General features: G+C 48.5%; 1 long non-coding RNA gene across 1 annotated transcript; it reads right to left on the bottom strand.

Moving 5' to 3' along the window:
• Nucleotides 1–16,345: 16,345 nt before the first annotated feature.
• On the bottom strand, nucleotides 16,346–17,019 carry LOC106027596 (uncharacterized). The gene is made up of 2 exons (XR_001201183.3): nucleotides 16,885–17,019; nucleotides 16,346–16,545 (listed from the first exon to the last, which is right to left on the bottom strand). It is a non-coding gene; the product is annotated as an uncharacterized LOC106027596 (long non-coding RNA).
• Between the last annotated feature and the right edge of the window lie 692 nt (nucleotides 17,020–17,711).

Genomic DNA, 17,711 nt, shown 5'->3' with positions numbered 1-17,711 from the left:
CCCTGGATGTGACCTAGTTGTTTTTGGTGGATCTCTGTGGCTGCCATAGGTCGACTCCACCATACCATACTCTCAACTTTCCCACAACACCAGAGTATTCAAGACTATCCTTTAGCGGGGCCTGGTCTATAGGACACTTGGAGTTGAACACTGTTGACTACCAGGCAAATGAGACTTTGACTTCAAAGAAGAGGGGGCACCAGTTCATCCTGGGCATATGCCAACTGAAGCACACAATAATCTCAGCTGAGGATCCAGTAGTTTAAAAAAAGATATGATTACCTTATCACCCAAACGTTTCATTTCTATTTCCTTTTAGACCTACAGTTAAACTACATTTCCCGGTATCCTTTGCAGGAATGGCCATGAGATTGTTCTGGCCAATAGCAGGCAGGCACATGTGATGTGTGACCTGGCTCAAAACCATCCCATACCACTCTGTGCTCTCTTTCTTGACCTCTCTTCTTGCCAATAGGCTATCTGGCTTTAGTACAACCTTGGAAATAGGTGTGCAAGGTTGTCCTTGCTTTTACACTGGAAGTCAACATTCAGGGAAACTCTTTGGTTGGAGGCAAACTGGGGTGATTGGTCATCCTTACTTGAAAAGGAAAGTGACAGGGCCTCCATCGTCCATCAGCTTTGAGCCATTGCCCCTGCCAGTCAGCATTATCTGTTTTGGAATGTATGTGAGTGAAAAATAGACTGAGATATGCTACTGTATGTGTTACCTCAGCTAGTGTAAACTTAAATGACATACCATCTAATACTTTTGGAGAAGCATAAAAATAACCTATATACTCTCAGGTATTTTAAGAGGACAGACACCAGTTATAAACAGGAAGACTATATATTATCTGGGAGAGTCCTTGTTTACGTTTGTGGTCTGAGTGCAATTATTAATAATGTTTCCCTTCCCTTTGATTCTCAAAAATGTCCCATTTGTGCAGTATCTAATGTGGCCATAGATAATTTATAGTATGAATATACACCTAAAATTTTTTAAAAATATCTGTTAACCAAATCCTATTTTAAATTTAATTATGTAAGAAAAAACTTTTCTGTAATAAAAGCAATTACTTCATAACTAATACTCTAAATTCAGCTCTCAGGTTATTGGGTTTTCATCGTGTTCGACACGCTATATATTAGAATCATCCTGAAGTTGAGATTTCTTGTGGCCTGTGTTTGGGGTTTGGGTTTTTTTCAACCAATCAAAAATTATATCTGGGGGGCTGGGGACTTAGCTCAGCAGCATAAGTGCCTGCCTTGCAAGCAGGCAGTCGTGAGTTCGATACCCGCTACCCATAAAAAGGAAAAAGACAAAAAAAAATTATATCTGTTGCATGGCCCATCCAGACAATGGAATATTATTAGTCAGTAAAAATAAATGCACTCTATCAAGCCACGAGCAGACATAGAGGAATCTTAAATGCGTATTACTAAGTGAAAAAAACCAATCTGAAGTGGCTACATACTATAAGCTTCCAACTATATGGCATTCCAGGAAATGCCAGACTATAGAAATATTATGAAGTGTGCCAGGGGTTAAGGGGCAGAAGGGAAGGATGAATACATGGAGGGAGCACAGGGGAGTTTTAGGGCAGCAAACCATTCCATAATATACTGTCATGCAGTTGGCAAAAGCCATAGAGTATACCAAGCAAACACTAGACCTTATGGTAAACCATGGGTTCTAGTAAATAATAATGTACCAATATCAGCTCATCACTATAATAAAAATACAACACTCACGTGAGGTATTAGTTAATGTGAGAAATTGAAGCCAGATGGGGTGGTGCATGCTTGTAATCTCAGCACTGTGGGAGGCTGAGGCAGGAGAGTTGCAAGTTTAAGCCTAGCCTGGGGAATTTGCAAATCAACAAGACCCTTTTTTAAAAAAGAAAGCATTTTAAAAGGCTGCGGGTGTAGTTCAAAGCAAAGATCCCGTGTGCAATCCCTATCACCTCAAATAACAAAGGAGAAACCAAGACAAGGGACGGGAGTACACAGAAACTGTACTTTCTGCAAAATTTTTCTGACTCCTCCAAAATAGTTTTTTCAAAACTTCTTTAGATTAAGAGTACTACCTGAGCTTTCAGAGGAGATATGTAGTAACTTTGGCCCCTGGAGAGCACATGTGAGTGCCTGGAGGGGCCACACTATTGTAGAGGACCCACTGCTTCCCAGTGTGGAAGGCAGGAAGGTGCCAGAGCAGCTGGCCAAGGGAAATGTCCCCTGTGCTGTGGGGACTGGGGCCTGCAGCATCATTGCTCAGGGGACCAGGTGAGGCAGCATGGGGTTGAGGCTCAAGAACAAAGCCCCCTCAGGGCCAGCAGCATGCAGGCCAGGCCCAAGGAGGAGGGGCCAGGCTGCCAGCAAGGCTGGGCTTCCTCCCGGGAGCTGGCCACACTGGACCGATCAGAACAGGAGGCCGCAGGGCCCAGCTGGACGCTGCTTGCCGAGCAGTTAAGTGAGAACAAATCCAGAGCAAACACTTGCAATATTTAGAGCTTTCGGATGCCCATGTTTTATTCATGCACATTAGCATGGGGTCTGCAGGCCCCTGGTGTCTAAAGGAAATGAGAAAATCACAGAATGTCAGGGCTAGAAGAGGCCTGGGGAGTGATCTAATCCAGGCCTTCTTTCTGCCGAGGAGGAAATTGAGCCCCACAGAGGGAGGCAAGGCGACCTGAGGCTGGAGGAAGGGGGAGAGGGAGGGAGAGGGAGAGGGGGAGAGGGGGAAAGGGGGAAAGGGGGAGAGGAGGAGAGGGAGAGAGCAAGAGAGAGGGAGGAGAGGGAGAGAGCAAGAGAGAGGGAGAGAGAGAGACTGGGTTAGGTCTGAGGCTCTCACACTTGCTTGCTTTGGCCTCTTTCTTTTCTTTTTAGGGTTAGGACTGAACTCAAGGCATCACACTTGCTAGGCAAGTGCTCTATCACTGAGATATAGCTTCTTCCTTCCTCTTTCTTTCCCTTCTTTCTTCCTGTCTGTTTTAGTCAGGAATTACAAAGAGAACAAGACAATACAGCACACATAATTCATAATATTATTGTATGGTAGTCACTCAGAGTCAAATTCAGGAAGTGCAGGAAATCTGTCCACAACACTAAAGACCTAGAGAATCCAGCCGAGGGCCTGAATCCCATGGCGATATCCTGCATGAGTTCAGCTGAAAACCTAGAGCTCATGACAGTGCCTCCTGCGAGGCCAACTGGAGGCCTAGAGCCCATGACAATGACTCATGCAAGTTTATTTCATGGATCTGTGCTGGGAAGGCCCAACGGTCAGTGGTGGAAGCTGAAAAGTCTATGCCAGTGGAGTGAAGGATCTGTGCTAGTAGGTTGAGGCCTCTGCACTGGAGCCAAGAAGGGACACTCAAAAAAAAGACCAGGGCTCCTCTGAAAAGCACCACAGCCATCCTCAGTGACAATGAGGCTCCACGTTCCACTGACATGAGAACAACCAACCTTCTGGCTTCGTATCAGGAAGCCAGAATGACAAGCTTCTCCTGGAGATTAAACAGCACACCATCTTCCCCTGCAGAGCCAGGAGGGGATGCTCAAAGCACGGACTAGAGCTCCCCCAAAGTGAACCGCAGCCATTCTCAGTGACAAAGTCCTGAGCTCCTCCTATAATAACAGTTGATTCTCCTCCAGGAGAACCAACAGCTCCAAACGACAGCACTGTGCTCTTCCTCTCCGTCTCCTTTTTATGCTGGCAGCAATCCTCAGGTGAGCCCTCGCATAGTCAGCACCTCACTGATGTAGTCCAGCTGGTGTTTCAGTTGGCTGCCAGTTTTTAATCCACCATGCTCTCCCTCTCCTTCCTTTCTTTCCTTTTCCTCCTTCCTTCTTCCCTCCCTTTCCTTTCTTGTCCTCCCTTCCTCCCTCTCCTGCCTTCTTCTTTCCTCCCTTCCTTCTGTGGGAAACCATCCTGATGACTCTCCTTAACTCTCCTTGAAAAGAGGAGCAACTGTTTCCATTTTGGATAAAGGTGGCCCTGACTCCAACTATTGATATGTACAGAGCTGGCTGGGCCATTTCTTTGTCTGGTCAATTGGCTTTAAGCTATGTAAATTGAGCTGGCTGAGGAGCTGATATATAATCTCTAAAGCAAAGTGACAGGTCATTGTTACCCCACCCAGTGACTCCCCAAATACGTGGTGGGATGGAGAGCGTCCTCCATGCTGTTAGCTGGGACTGAGCCTCAAGAGAGTCTGTGACTTCCCAGGACAAAAAGGATTATACATGAGAACTGAAGCTCCAACCCCAAATTATTAGATATATCTCAGCTGTTATGCAGATTACTCTCTGCATTTCTTGCCCTCTGCATATCGCAGTGGTGATCTCAGACCTACCTAGCCCAGTTCACGGCAGTCATGACAGTCACATATTTCCTGCCACTGTCACTGTCACTCATCCTTGATTCCTTATGTAGAATTAATAAAACCCAGGTTGGGCTCTGGGTTAGGGCCTTCGTTCTGGTGAACCATCATCTAGGCAGGACTTAGGAGCCCTTGGCTCCCCACAACTGTATATATATCTTGGAGTCATTATTCTCCCTGTGGGTTGCACTGGAAGTGGTAGATTGGAATTAACTCACTAGAATTCCAATAACTTCTCCATGGGATTACAAATACAAACCTTCCTGGACCACGACAGGTATGAAGAAAGGATTCTCTCTACCTTCCTTCCCCCCTTGTCTGTCTGCCTTCCTTCCCTTCTCTCCTCATGTTTGACTCCTCTCTCTACTACTTCCTGAGCAAGGCCAGCAGTCTACTACTGGCTGGCCTCAAATCCTCTGGACACTGGGATAGGCTGAAGCCGCAAAGGCTGACCAGCCCTTGAGGAATCACGGGCCAGTTCCTGGCATTGTTTAGGGTCTTGGAGCCTCGAGGACAGAAGGACCAAAATAAGATAACATTGTGGGATCCCCAGTACCGATAAAAAAGGAAAAAGACAAAAAAAAAAAAAAAAAGATAACATTGTGGACTAATAATTGATAGAACTGTGGGGGACCGGTGGCCGGCTGAAAAGATAAGAAGTATGAAATATAAGAAGTATGAAATATAAATGACCTTTATTTTGAGAATGCGGAGAGAGACACCCCTGATTCCCTGGGGCGCGGCACCCCCCCCAATCCCCGTCAGTGATCTCTCCGTGGAACACATGCAGTGAGGCATATAAGTAGCCTCGGCCTGGGGTGGAACCTAAGGAGGCACTAGGGATGCACAGGTAGCCCATTGGTCTTTGGCGCCATAGGTCCTAGGGGTGAGGGAGATGGAGCTCCTTGGTTCCGCCTGAGGCTAAACTGCAAGTGGAATCTTCAGCAACACAGCTGTCTTCTTCTGAGACCCTCTATCTCCAGATGTGCCAACACCCTCTCCCTACCCACCCAGCCTCCCTCCAGCTGTGAGGTCCCAGGAGGTTCTTTGCTCCATAATTGCCAGCATCTGGTGCCACTGGACATCCCCAGAGACTCAGCATCACAGATGACACCAGTGAATAGTCTGCTGAGGCCTCAGGACTTTGCATCAGGGGCCAGGTACCTGTGGGACGCCAGGTGGATGTGGTGTGCAGGCGGCTAAGCAAATAGTCAGCAGCCTGGGATGAAGGGTGGAGGGGGTCTGGATATACACCCAGGGTCCTCAGTTCACAAGCTTGCCCAAGAGAGCAGGGGGTCCTAAGAAGGTGCCTGGGAGCTGCAGCAAAGCCACCCAGGGAGAATGGGAGAGGACGATGGCTGTTGAAGGACTCTGGATGCTACAAGAAGGTGCTGTAGGTTGCTCATTCATATCCCACTCTGATGCCCTTGTAGCTAGCTTGCCTGACTACATGATCCAGAGAAACTCTTGATTTCTCAGACTTCTTGCAACTAGGAGAGGCCATGTGACACAGTACTGATCAATGGGACATTAGTAGATGGCATTTGGTAATAGTGCTTCATCTGCTATATTGGTCAGGTTCTCCACACTGGGACATAACACTCGATGCCCACAGCCTGAAAAGGAGAGGTTTAAATTGGCTCACATTTCAGAGGATTCAGTCCATGATCAGCCAGCTGCGAGGCAGAACCATCACAGCAGAAGGGCATGGTGAGATAAAGCTGCTTGGTTCAAGGCAGCCAGGAAGCAGGACGATGAACAGTGCCAGAGACGAATGGATGAGGGACCAGATACTGTACCCAAGATCATGCCTCCATAACACACCCAAAAGTATGTTCCACCAATCCCCTGACAGCTCTCACACCAATCAAGTTGACACTCCGCCTTAAACATCATGTCTACCCTTCCCTCCTACACTCAGTCTTGACTAAAAGGTGTGCAGAAGCCATCTTGAGATTATAAAGGAAAAATTGAGAAAATTGCTCCAACATTTTTGAGCAGTGAATATGACCAACACTTACAGCCCAGTTGCCTTAGAATTCTTATTACACAGAGCCAAAGAAAATCTTTCCAATATTTTAAACCACCATTACTTGGGGCCTCCATGACGCAAGCAGAAAGTATCAATAGTATCAAATGTCATGGAGGTGTGTGACGGTGAGGATGTTATTGGATAGTTCCTTTAGAAATGGCTTACTAGTTAAACTTATTTCAGGCTCTTCTTGCCTTGAACAAAGAATTGGGCGAGACAAGCCAAAACTCATAGCAAAAGTTTATTTGAAAAGTGAGAGGTGATGGAGTAAGAGGACAAATTAGCTCTGCAGAGCAAACTTGGGGCAAACAAAAGAGCATAAAGGATAAAAACAAAAACAGAAGTACACACTGATTTAGAAAACAGAGTGGGCTACAATAGCAGGTTCCCCAAGGCACCTGTGCCCTTATATGTCATCCGTATCTTGTAGGAGCCTATGAAGAATCCCACATACGGGGTCTTGGGGATTATTTGGTGTTGTTCTGGGATCCTGTAACTACCAGGTGCCACTTACTCCCCAGCCTGCTTTGCCATGCCTTACCTTTTATATCAAGGACACTTGAGATTACAGGAAAGACAAGTCATGTTAGTGCCTTGAAGAGATTTATTGGCTCACAGAATGAGAAAGTTCATGAGCAAAACAGGCGTCAGGACAAATTTAATCTGGTACTTTAATGTTATCACCTCAGATCTAGCTTCTTTTCACCATTCCATGCCCACTCTTGAGCCAATCACTGTGAGAAGGGAGAGACGACCAGATCCACCAGACCCTTCGTGCAGAGGTCAAAGCCTCTCTGCTCACACCATTGCTGGGCAGTGAGGGTCAGGGGACGCCAAAGGATGATGTGAATGGTATCTCAAATGGTGAAGGAAGCTGCATAGATAGTAGTGAGTATGGCTATCATAGTCACCGCAGGGCGCAGTGAGGAATGGGGACAGACTGCAGGACGCACAGAAGGTGACTGGCAGCCTGCTGCGAGGAGTCCATGTGGCCACAGAGCGCCATGCAGGGCAGGAAGCGGCATAGATGCCTTTCAAGGAATCTGACACTACGAAGAACACTATGATGAGGAAGGGACACAAACTAATAAATGTGTCATTAGCCAATTTTGTCATTGCACAAACATCATAGTGTGCTTATATAAACCAAGTTGGCTGAGAAGTCACTAGGCACCGGGAATTTCCCAACCACACTATCCTCTTACAGGTCCACTGTCATCTGTGTAGCCCGTGGATGACCACAATGTTGTTATGAGGCACATGACTAGGTCTGCTTGCAGGGAGGAAGGGAAGATCTGGAAAAGAAGAGTTTAGGGAAGGAGAGAGCCACCAAGACTCACTGAGTGTCTTTTGAGAAATGTGGATGGAAGAAATAATTCAGAAAAGCAAAAAGTCCAGGGTGCTGAGCAAAAGACACAGAGGCAGCAGGAGCTTGTGACAATACCCCCACAGCTGTCTTCTTTTCTCTTTCTTTCTTTCCTTTTTTTGTGCTGGGGACTGAACCAGGGCCTTCCTACTGAGCTTTTCATTCTTTATTTTGAGACAGTGTCTTGCTGTGTCACTGAGTTTCCAAGGCTGAGCTACAACTTGCCATTCTCCTGCCTCAGCTTCCCAGAGGGCTGGGATTCCAGGCACACACCACCATCCCTGGCTTGTCTTCTTTTCCTACTGCTGTGTAACATATTAGCACAAAGGAGCAACTTTAAACAACACTCATTTATCTCAGTTTCTGCAGGTCAAAGTCCAGGCCCAGCAGGCCTGCTTTTCTGCTCAGGCTACAATCAAATCATCTGCCCACCATCTTCCTTTCTGGAGTGTGCAGTCTCCTCCCGGCCTCACTAGTTGTTGGCAGAATCTGGTTCCTGTCACTGTAGGACTGAGGGCTGGTTTTATAGCTGGCTGCACGCAAGAGAGCGCTCCGAGCTCCTAGAGACTGTCATCAGGACTTTGCCTTGTGGGCCCTTCCAGAGACAGTTTGCTTTCTCCCCCAGGCCTCTGGAAAGTCTCACCAATGCTTTACTGTTTTTGATTTCAGGTTAGCTCAGGCCTATCCAGGAGAATCTCTTTGATTCCCTCAAAGTCAACTGATTAGGGACCCTTACTGCATTTGCTAAGTCCCTCCTGCCACATAAAAATACTCAGGAGAGCAATAGCCCATAGTGTTCCCAAGTCCTCCTTACGAGGATGGGGCTGGGTGAGGCTCAGTGACAGAGCACATGCCTAGCATGGGAGAGGGCTTGGGTTTCACGCCCAGCACCACAAGAAAGTGAAAATGAGTGAGAATTATTCAGGGTGTGTGCACTGAGGGGTAGGAAACTTCAGGGCCCTCAGAATCCTATTGACCATAAGGGTGAAATCCTCAAAGTGTTTGGGAAAGCTCATAAACGAGCAAAATTGCTTCTTTTGTTCCCCTAATTGGCAGCTGCCACCAACATCTTAGACTCACAGCCCCCAGCTCCTCTGTGAGGTCTCCCTCCCCCACTCTTTTTTTTTTTTTTTTTGGTCTTTTTCCTTTTTATCGATACAGAGCCTACTTTTTTCTGGGCTCCTTAAGGGCAGTCTAGTGACCGTTCTCTCCTGACAAGTGAGCACATAGTGATCTAAACACTTCCGGGATATGCTCAGACAGTTTACTTCTGGGTTTCCACTGGGATCATTGTCCACTCTCATCCCTCAACCAGAACCAACAGAAACACATTGCCCGAAAGGGCCCTTGTAGGGACCTGGAACTGTGGAGGTGCTGGTCCCCTTCCCTTGGTTCCATAGTCATAAATGAGGCCAGGCCCAATAGAACTCTTCCAACCACAGTGCCCTGCCAGTGTTGTAAGAGCTCTCCCAAGAAGGACAAGCTGAGATTCCAAGAAGCAAAGTGACCTCCAGCTCACCTTGCTAGCATAAGGCTGAGCCCCACTGAATCTTACACCCGGCCCCGCCTATGGGAGCCTGAGCCCTCTGTCCTGTGATCCAGGGGTACCTGCCCTGGCACTTACCCTTGTTATGGGTCTGTGTAAAAGGTAGTATGAGCTGAGGTCACCAAAGACCCCTTAGCTTTGACACTGTTTTCACCTCTCTCCAAAACTACACGCTCCAGGGTGTCTACCAGGCCCTGTGCTGAGCGGAGGTTTATTGAACTGTCTGACCTAAGCCATCGATCAGCCAGTTGGAGGCCAGGCAAGGTCAGTGCCTCCTAAAGGCCCCCAAGGGAAAATGGATCTGCTCAGCGAAGCCCCTGAAATGAGTGTGGTGGGTGGTGACCATAGCCGAGGTACATCATGGGCTGAGCAAAGCCCACTTCCTTCCGGCGGTCTCTGGGGACAGCAGCTGCCCCTCCCGACACCCAGGGCTCGATTGCCTACTTGCCAAACCCGCAGCGCTGGCTCAGTTATCTATTAATACTCCCTGATTGCCATCCCTGCATGTCGCCTGCCCATCCTTTATAAATAGGGCTGCCAGATTTAGCAAATAAAAACACAGGGAGCCAGTTACATTTGAATTTCAGATAAACAGATAACAGATAAACAGTGACTAATTTTGCAGTGTAAGTATACTTCGAATACTGCATGGAACACACTTATGCTGCCAATATTGTTTGCTGTTTCCCTGAAATTCCAATTTAGCTGGGCATCCTGTGTTTTTTGTGGCAACATATTCAGAAGTCTTAGCCAGAGAGGAGAAAAGTTGAGTGAAACACTTTGAAAGGCCTGTACATACGTAGCACCTCCACCTTGCTACACATACTTGTATCCTGGCCTGTGTCCCTCGGCCTCTCTTTGTCACAAAAACTTGTGTGCATGTGTGTGTGTATATGCGCACACACAGAGTTTAGTTGCCTATTACTGTTCATTCTGTTTTTATGTGATTTGTGCACTGAAGCAACCTGTCTGCTTTGCTAGGCCCCTCCCCCCACAGTGCTGGGTTTCATCATCTGTGAAGTGAAAGGTGGGGTTAGAGGATGGGTGAGGTTTCCCGAGTCCTCACGTGGATGCGTGTGTACACGCTTCTTTGCTTCTTTCTCAGTGGGACCAAACCCGGAGGCCTTTCACAAAACCAGTTCTGCTCTAGGCCCTGTTCCCAACCCTAGCACATGGGGTTCACTGGGGATTTGCGAGCAGCTTTTGAATAAAGTGTCCAGATCAGCACTCCAGGCGCTCCCCGCTTCTCTGGGTGGGTAGAGCCCTAGAGCCCTGAGAGTCCACGCCTGTTAGTCAGTAGCCAGACGCAAGCCCTAGAGGAAGGAGTACAGCTCATCTGCTAAGATGCTTTGGAATAAATTGCACCATGCGTGCGCGCGCGCGCGCGCACACACACACACACACACACACACACACACACACACAGCCATCCCCAAAAGTCATATGCTGAAGCCCTGACGCTCAACATCACTGTATTTATATTTGGCCACGGAACCTGTAAGGAAGTAATGGAGGTTGAATGAGCTCACAAAGGTCAGCCCTGATTTGAAGGAGTGATAAAAAGAGATGCCAGCCAGTCGCAGTTTCTCTCTCCCCACCATGTGAAGACACAACAAAAAGGTGGCTGTCCATAAGCCAGGAAGAGGGCCTTCCCTGGAGTCTGACCCCACTGGTACCTTGATCTTGAACTTCCAGTCTCCAGGACAGTAAGAAAATAAACATGTGTTGCTGAGGGCACCCAGTGCATGGTAATCCATTTGGGCAGCCCTCAAAGACTAGGATAGAGTGTGTTCAGGACTCCTGGGTGTTCAAAGAGAATGCCCTGCCATGCCTAGGGACAGGAAGGGCACAGACCTTGGGATGCAAAGTGGAACACAGTCTCCCTCTGAGGGCTGGGCACAGCAGTTTAGGCAGAACAGGAGCTCCTAGGTGACAGACTGAAAGGGAAGGCTCAAAGAGGATCACTAGCTTCTGTTTAGTGACAGTGACTCCTGTTCCAAGGTCCCAGATCACCAGGACTCAAAGCAAGGTTTTGAGTTCATCTTGGTACACTGGGTGCAGAGCCTGTCTCTGCCTGCCTGGGGACACAGATCCTGGAGTCAGGTCGGGCTCTGGCAGGAAGCAAACAGGGCTAGTCGGGTCTCTCCTGATCCGACGCATCTCCATAGAGAAAGAGATTAATTGTCAGGAATTGGCTCATGTGATTATGGAAGGGCTAGCTCCCTCCTTCTTGCCACTCTCCCCAGGCTCCTATGAGGCACAGTGGCCAGGACAGGCCTGGGCCTCATCTGTCTTGGCTGTGCGTTCCATCTGTCCACCTGGTGACCCCATTCTCAAGACTGCTTCCTCTCACTGTGATCAAAGTGTTGAGTCTCACTGATCCATAGGTCACGAGCAAGCACAGCAGTAGGCTGACTGCCCCAGGTCTGGACCTCCTGCCCTGAACTCCCCTGGGACAACCATCCAAACCCACATGCAAATGATCTTCCTCTTAAGAAGCATTTGGCCACATTAGTACCAAGGACCCCTCACCTCCAAACCCTGTGAGCTTGCCCCAGAGTCCCCTCCCATCTCAATAGCAGCCCAGACTGCAGACCTCCAGGACCTGTGGGCAGAGACATCAGAGAAGAACTGGCAACCCATGGCCAGGGCAGCCCCAGACCCTAGGTCTCTACCCAGAGTGTCTTAGGGTCACCAGCTGCCCCCTAAAGGCCTGCCTCTCCCAAAGGCACTGCCCAGGTCGAGAAAGTGCCGGGTGCCCGTGCTTTGAGCACTGCCCTATGTGCAAGGCCACCGGAGAGGCCCCACAGCAACTAGGAGGATGAAAGAGGATGTGAGGTACATGCCTCAATCTTGCAAAAGAGGGGATAAGAAAACCAAGGTCCCAGGGGCTGCTAGAGGGGTCCAGCTATGCGAGGGTCATACTTCAAATGCCTCACCTCTGAAGTGTGATTAATAACAGTCGAGTCAGTCCTCACTCCACAGGCCTTGCATGGGCGATTCAGCCAACCACAGTTCCAAACTCTTCCGAACAAAATTACAACTGCACTGAACATGTACAGACATTTTTCTTGTTGTTATTCCCTAAACAATGCAGTATAACAACTATTTCCATAGCATTTACATTGTATGAGGCATCATAAATCACCTAGAGGTGATTTAAAGCATCCAAGAAGATGTGCATAGGTTTTACCCAAACACTGTACTGCACCATTTTGTGTAAGAGACTTGAGCATCTGGGGATTTGGGAATCTGCAGGTATGGGGAGGGGCATCTTGGTACTGATCCCCAAGGGAGGCTGGGGCTAATTGTACTTACCTCAGAGGACTGGCTTGAGACTCTGATGAGATACCCAAGGAAGGAGTTCAGCAGAACAGACAGGCATCGTGGTGCCATTGAGCAGGGCGGTTCCAACATCTGGGTCAGTGGTGAGGTGAGGACCCAGGAATTAACAGTGTCTTACAAACAAACACTGCTCAGCTAAGATAGAGGCAGCAGCAGAGGAAATATGGTGAGATAACAGAGAGACAAAACAATGTTTAACGTGCCCATGTTTTACATAGTGATCCACAGCTATGTCAGAAAAATGTAAAGCCATGTACAGGAATGGTGCACTGCAGTGTCCCGTAAGGTGGTTACCTCTGGCATAGAGAAGGGAACCCACTCAGGAAAAGAGCTCAAAGGGACTTCATCTTCCCTGGTAGTGTTTTATGTCATCCAGTGCAAGGGACACAAGCGAGTCTGTCACTCATCCCACCCATGTCTGAGAATCAGCTTGGAACATCCTTGTTCCGGCTTCCCACTGTCTGCCACTCCTCTTCCAGGCCCCAGCTGAGACCTGCTTCCCCTGGGAACACGCCCTTGCTTGGTGCCCCACAACCTGGAACAGAGCTTCTGGAAACCACTCTCCCAGGCCCCTGGCTGGCACCACGCTGCTCACACAAGCAACAGTTGCTGGCTTAGTGTGTTTTGCCCCTGGTACAAAGCTCAGAGCTCTTTTTAAAAATTTATTTTATTTTTTGAGACAAGGTCTCACGATATAATCAGGCTGACCTTGAACTCACTATGTAGCCAAGACTGGCCCTGAACTCATAGTGATGATCCTCCTGCCTCAGCCTGCCAAGTGCTGGGATTACAAACATGTACCACCACACCCAGCTCACAGTTTTTGACAGCTGGGGCTGTGCTACAGTTTAGAAAGCCCATGTGTTAAAGGTTTGGGCCCCAGATTGGCACAATTGGGACATAGTGGAACCTTCACAAGGCAGGGCCTAGTGGCAAGATCATTAGATCACTAGGGTGCACCCCAGAAGGGAACTGTGAGACTCTACCATCTCAGTCTTTTTCTGCTTCCTGGCTCGTGACATAAGTAGTTTGTTCCACCATGTGCTTCCACCATGACATGGTGTTCCTGCCAGAGACCCAAAGCAATGGAGCCCCTCAATATTGGACTGGAACCTTCAGAACCATAAGGCAAAATAACTCTTTTTTCTTTATAAGTTAACTGCCTCAAGTATGTTCTTATAGTAAGGTGAAGCTGACTAATAGAGGCTATCTTCCTTGCCCAGTAGAAAGACTAGCTCACAATTGGCCTGCTGTCACTTATAACACTTGTTGGGCACACACCTATCATGTGTCAAATACTAGGCATAGAGTAGTGAACAAAATAGACAAAATCCTGTCCTCTCTGAGCTGGCATGAATATTTGTTAAAGGAAATGAATGCTGAATGAATGAATGAGTGGATCTAGGTCAACTGAAAACCTCAACCAACATTGCTAGTCGCCCTGGCTCCCTCGCCCCTCAACGCCCTCCATTCTAGGCGAGCCTAGAAACCAGAGGAAGCAGAATAAAATTGTATAACCAAGTATTTTCTTCTAAGATAATGCCAGCAAGGCAGTCAGGGCCAGGAATGGAGGTGGAGGGTGTCCATGGGGTAGTCCCGCAGGCCACCCAGAGGACCCTGGGGGGAGATACTCTCCTGGAGGGAGATAATTCTTGCTTTCTCTGAGGGAGACCTATGGTACAGCTTAGCTTAGCTTAGTGACCTCAGCCCTCCTGCACAGATGGAGTGGAATGAAACAGTGGACACACAGAGTTGGAGCCAGCTATCCTGTGCTTGATGCCACACAGACCAGAAGCAGCACTTCCTCCCAGCATCCTTCATCCGGCTTTACCCATCCTGAGGTAGCCAGTGGTCCCCATCATGTGGTCCAAGACCCAGCATTACCTTGCTAGAAATGGACCTTCTCCAACCCTCAGCCTTGGGATCACTCACTCTCTGGGTGGCTGTGGCACTCTGTGCTTTAGCAAGATATCCAGGGGCTTCTTGTGCACACTACCAGCTGGAGAACATCCTGGGGAGCTGGGAGAGCCACAGATGGCTACATCTTGCTGCCAGGGAAGAGGCAGGGGGTGGGTGCCTTTGGGAGGCCAGACTGACAGGGAGCAGTCCTGAGTCCCACTCCCCAGGCTCCTGAGGCAGGACAGAGATCAGCACGTCATTTCCGAAGGACTTATTCCTATTCTGACTTACCACAGTGTTTCTCACACTTGAATGGCTTCAGAGTTGCTCCTACCCCCTTTAAGAGCTAGCCTTGGGATCCAGCAGGCCTGAGAATCTGCATTTCTAACAAGTTCCTGGTGATGCAGGTGGTCTGGAAACAACAGAGAACCCCTAGAAAGGTTCTCAACTGACCAAATGTTGGTTGGTGTCCTGAACCCTCTCATAGGCCCATCTGTCTACTTGCTTATTAAGCTGAATACCTAAGATATAGTAAGATTCCCCACCCTTGGAGTTGGGGGTATGATTCACTATTCGGCACTTGCCTTGCATATATGAGGCCCTGGATTAAATCTCTAGCACTGCAAAACAAAATAACCAAAAAGAGCTGCCTGCTCTGGATATCCTATAACTCTCAGTGTGTGATGGGATGATGCTAGAATTCTGTTAGGTCAGTTTAGCCTGAATGCTCCTTAGCCTTTGTCTCAGTCACTTTCTTGCAGCTGGGACAAAATACCTGAAACCTATAGTTTAAAGCAGGAGAGGTTTATTTAGGACCACATTTTAGAAGTTTCAGTCCTCCTATGGTCAGCAAGGGCCAGGTACAGCAGAACTGCTCACATCATGGCAGCCAGGAAGCAGACTGTATAGGGAGGAGTGGGAAAAGGGACCCCAGCGACCACCTCTTGCTTCCTCCCAACAGCCAATCACCTTCCAAAAGCCCCAGTCTCTGAGCCCATGAGGCTTTGGGGAACATCTAGATACTAACCGCGACATCCTGATTTTTTTGTAGTTGTTTTCTGTCCATTGTCCCTCACTGGTTATGAATCCCCATGTACTCATGCTGTATTTGGAGTTGAGCCCACTTTCTTTCCCCTACTGCAAAACCAGGAAGCATAAATCCACGATGGCAAAGATTCTACTTGCCTTGTTCATTGCTGCCTAGAACAGAACTTGGGACATAGCAGGTACTCAATAAGAATTTGATGAACAAATGAACCTACCACTCAGTGAATGAAATGGGAATGTATGTGAGGGACTGTCCTTTTCTTTCTTCCCGGTGGCAGCCATGACCAGAATATTCTAGCTCATTAGTGGGACTAATGTGTCTGTTTTGGGGTGATGTGCAGTTTGATCATGAGCACCCAAAATCTGAGGCTCTCATCATGAAACATGCTCTCTAAACTCATAGTGCAGTCTCTAGTCTCTATTCTCCTCCAACCAGGGTTCTGAGGATCCCTAGAAAGGATTCATAATACCGTGCGAAGCAGCAGAGGAAAAACCAATGGTGTGCCCAAAATGAGCAAAAATAATACAGTAAAGGAGAGTGAGGGGAAAAGAACAGGAAAGGAGCAGTCCAACCCCTCCATCTACTCGTCCAGGACTTTGCTGACATTAGTGCCTAGTGCGCATGTCCCTTGTATGTTTGGTTACTCCAGCTCTGGGGAACAGGGAGAGCCTGGGGTCCGGAAGTAGGGGGAGGGAACCAGAACCAAAGAAGAAACTGCCCTGCCAAGCAGAGTTCAATTATTTGTTTACATGCCTGAAGTCAGGGGCCGGATCTGGTTTATCTCAGATTGCACCACCCCATGGGAAGCACTATGTTTAAGGGTTTAGATTCCGGAACTGGCAGATCAGCCATAGAGCTTCAGTCTTCCTTTGCTCATTCGTAAAATGGGCCAATGGGCAGCACTTCCTCGCAGAGATCTTCAAAAGACTGAAGAAGATCAGAAAAAGCAGAGAAAGTAAACAGTAAGTTGTTCTGCCTTGGCTTCTAGTAGTCACTCAGTAAATATCTGACCTCTAATGGGCCCTCTTGATTCCTGTGAAGCGCTAAGCCGCAGGCTTGGGAAGACGTGACCTTTGTCCCAGCCCAGAGCCCCTTTGACCCCAGTCAGGAGAGGGCAAAGTACTCAGGACTTCTTCCCTTGACCCCTGCTGATAGTGGCCAGGACATCTGGGAAAGCTGGAATTCATCCAAGCGGGAGCCAAGCCCATGCCAGGTGAGGGCCCCTTTCCTCCCCTGATGTGTTCCCATTGTCCCTCAGCCACGCACCTCCAGGGCTCAACCTCGGAGCTCACAACAGATCCCCGCTGCTCCTCCTTCAACTCCATGTCCTGTGTCCCTGCTTGTTAGCTCACGTACTCAAGTCTCTCATTGTGCTAGGACTTCCGGTGTCTTTTCACTGTCACTCCTCCTCCTGCTGTCCTCTGTCCCCTGCTTACACAACTGAAATACCACGATGAGTCATTCCCATCGCTCCCTGGCAGACACCGGCAGCTCTCACCTCGCTGGCTTCCTGCACTCTTGGCCAACCAAACCCACGGCCCTTTCCACTGCCTGCGCCCAAGTGAGGAAGAGCCGGCGGGCCAAGTTTCAGCGAATGGCCGTGACCCTCGTTTGCACCCTAAATGGTGCAAAGCCGCCAGTCTATATTTTCCCAGTCCAATCTCCTGGCCGCTCTCCTAGGTGACCGTCTCCTAGGTGACCACTTTCTACCTCCTCCACACTCTGACACCTCCAACACCTCCTCATCCTCTTCCCCCTCCTTCCTTACAGACAGCTTTGCTTCCTGGCTCACCCAACAAAATGAAGCCATCGGAAGTGACTTCAGCCACCTTCATCACCACATACATCCAGCAACGCGCCTTCCCACGTGCCTCTTGGGGTGAACTGTCCCCTGCTCCTAGCTCAGGCTGACATCACCCCTCACCCACACAAGGATGGGTTCCAGTAATTCTCTCCTTTCTCCCATACTGTTAATTATTCCTCATCACTCATTTGTATCTCTGATTTCTCCCATCTTTAAAATCTTTCTTTAGCAACTACTGCCCCATTTCCCTGCTTTCTGTGGAATAAAATATTCAAAAGAATCATCTATA

Source organism: Cavia porcellus, unplaced genomic scaffold (genome assembly GCF_034190915.1).
Source record: "Cavia porcellus strain 051 isolate PalLab524CR breed Dunkin Hartley unplaced genomic scaffold, mCavPor4.1 scaffold_3, whole genome shotgun sequence".
Classification (NCBI taxonomy): domain Eukaryota; kingdom Metazoa; phylum Chordata; class Mammalia; order Rodentia; family Caviidae; genus Cavia; species Cavia porcellus.
This window is presented reverse-complemented; position numbering and strand designations above follow the sequence as displayed.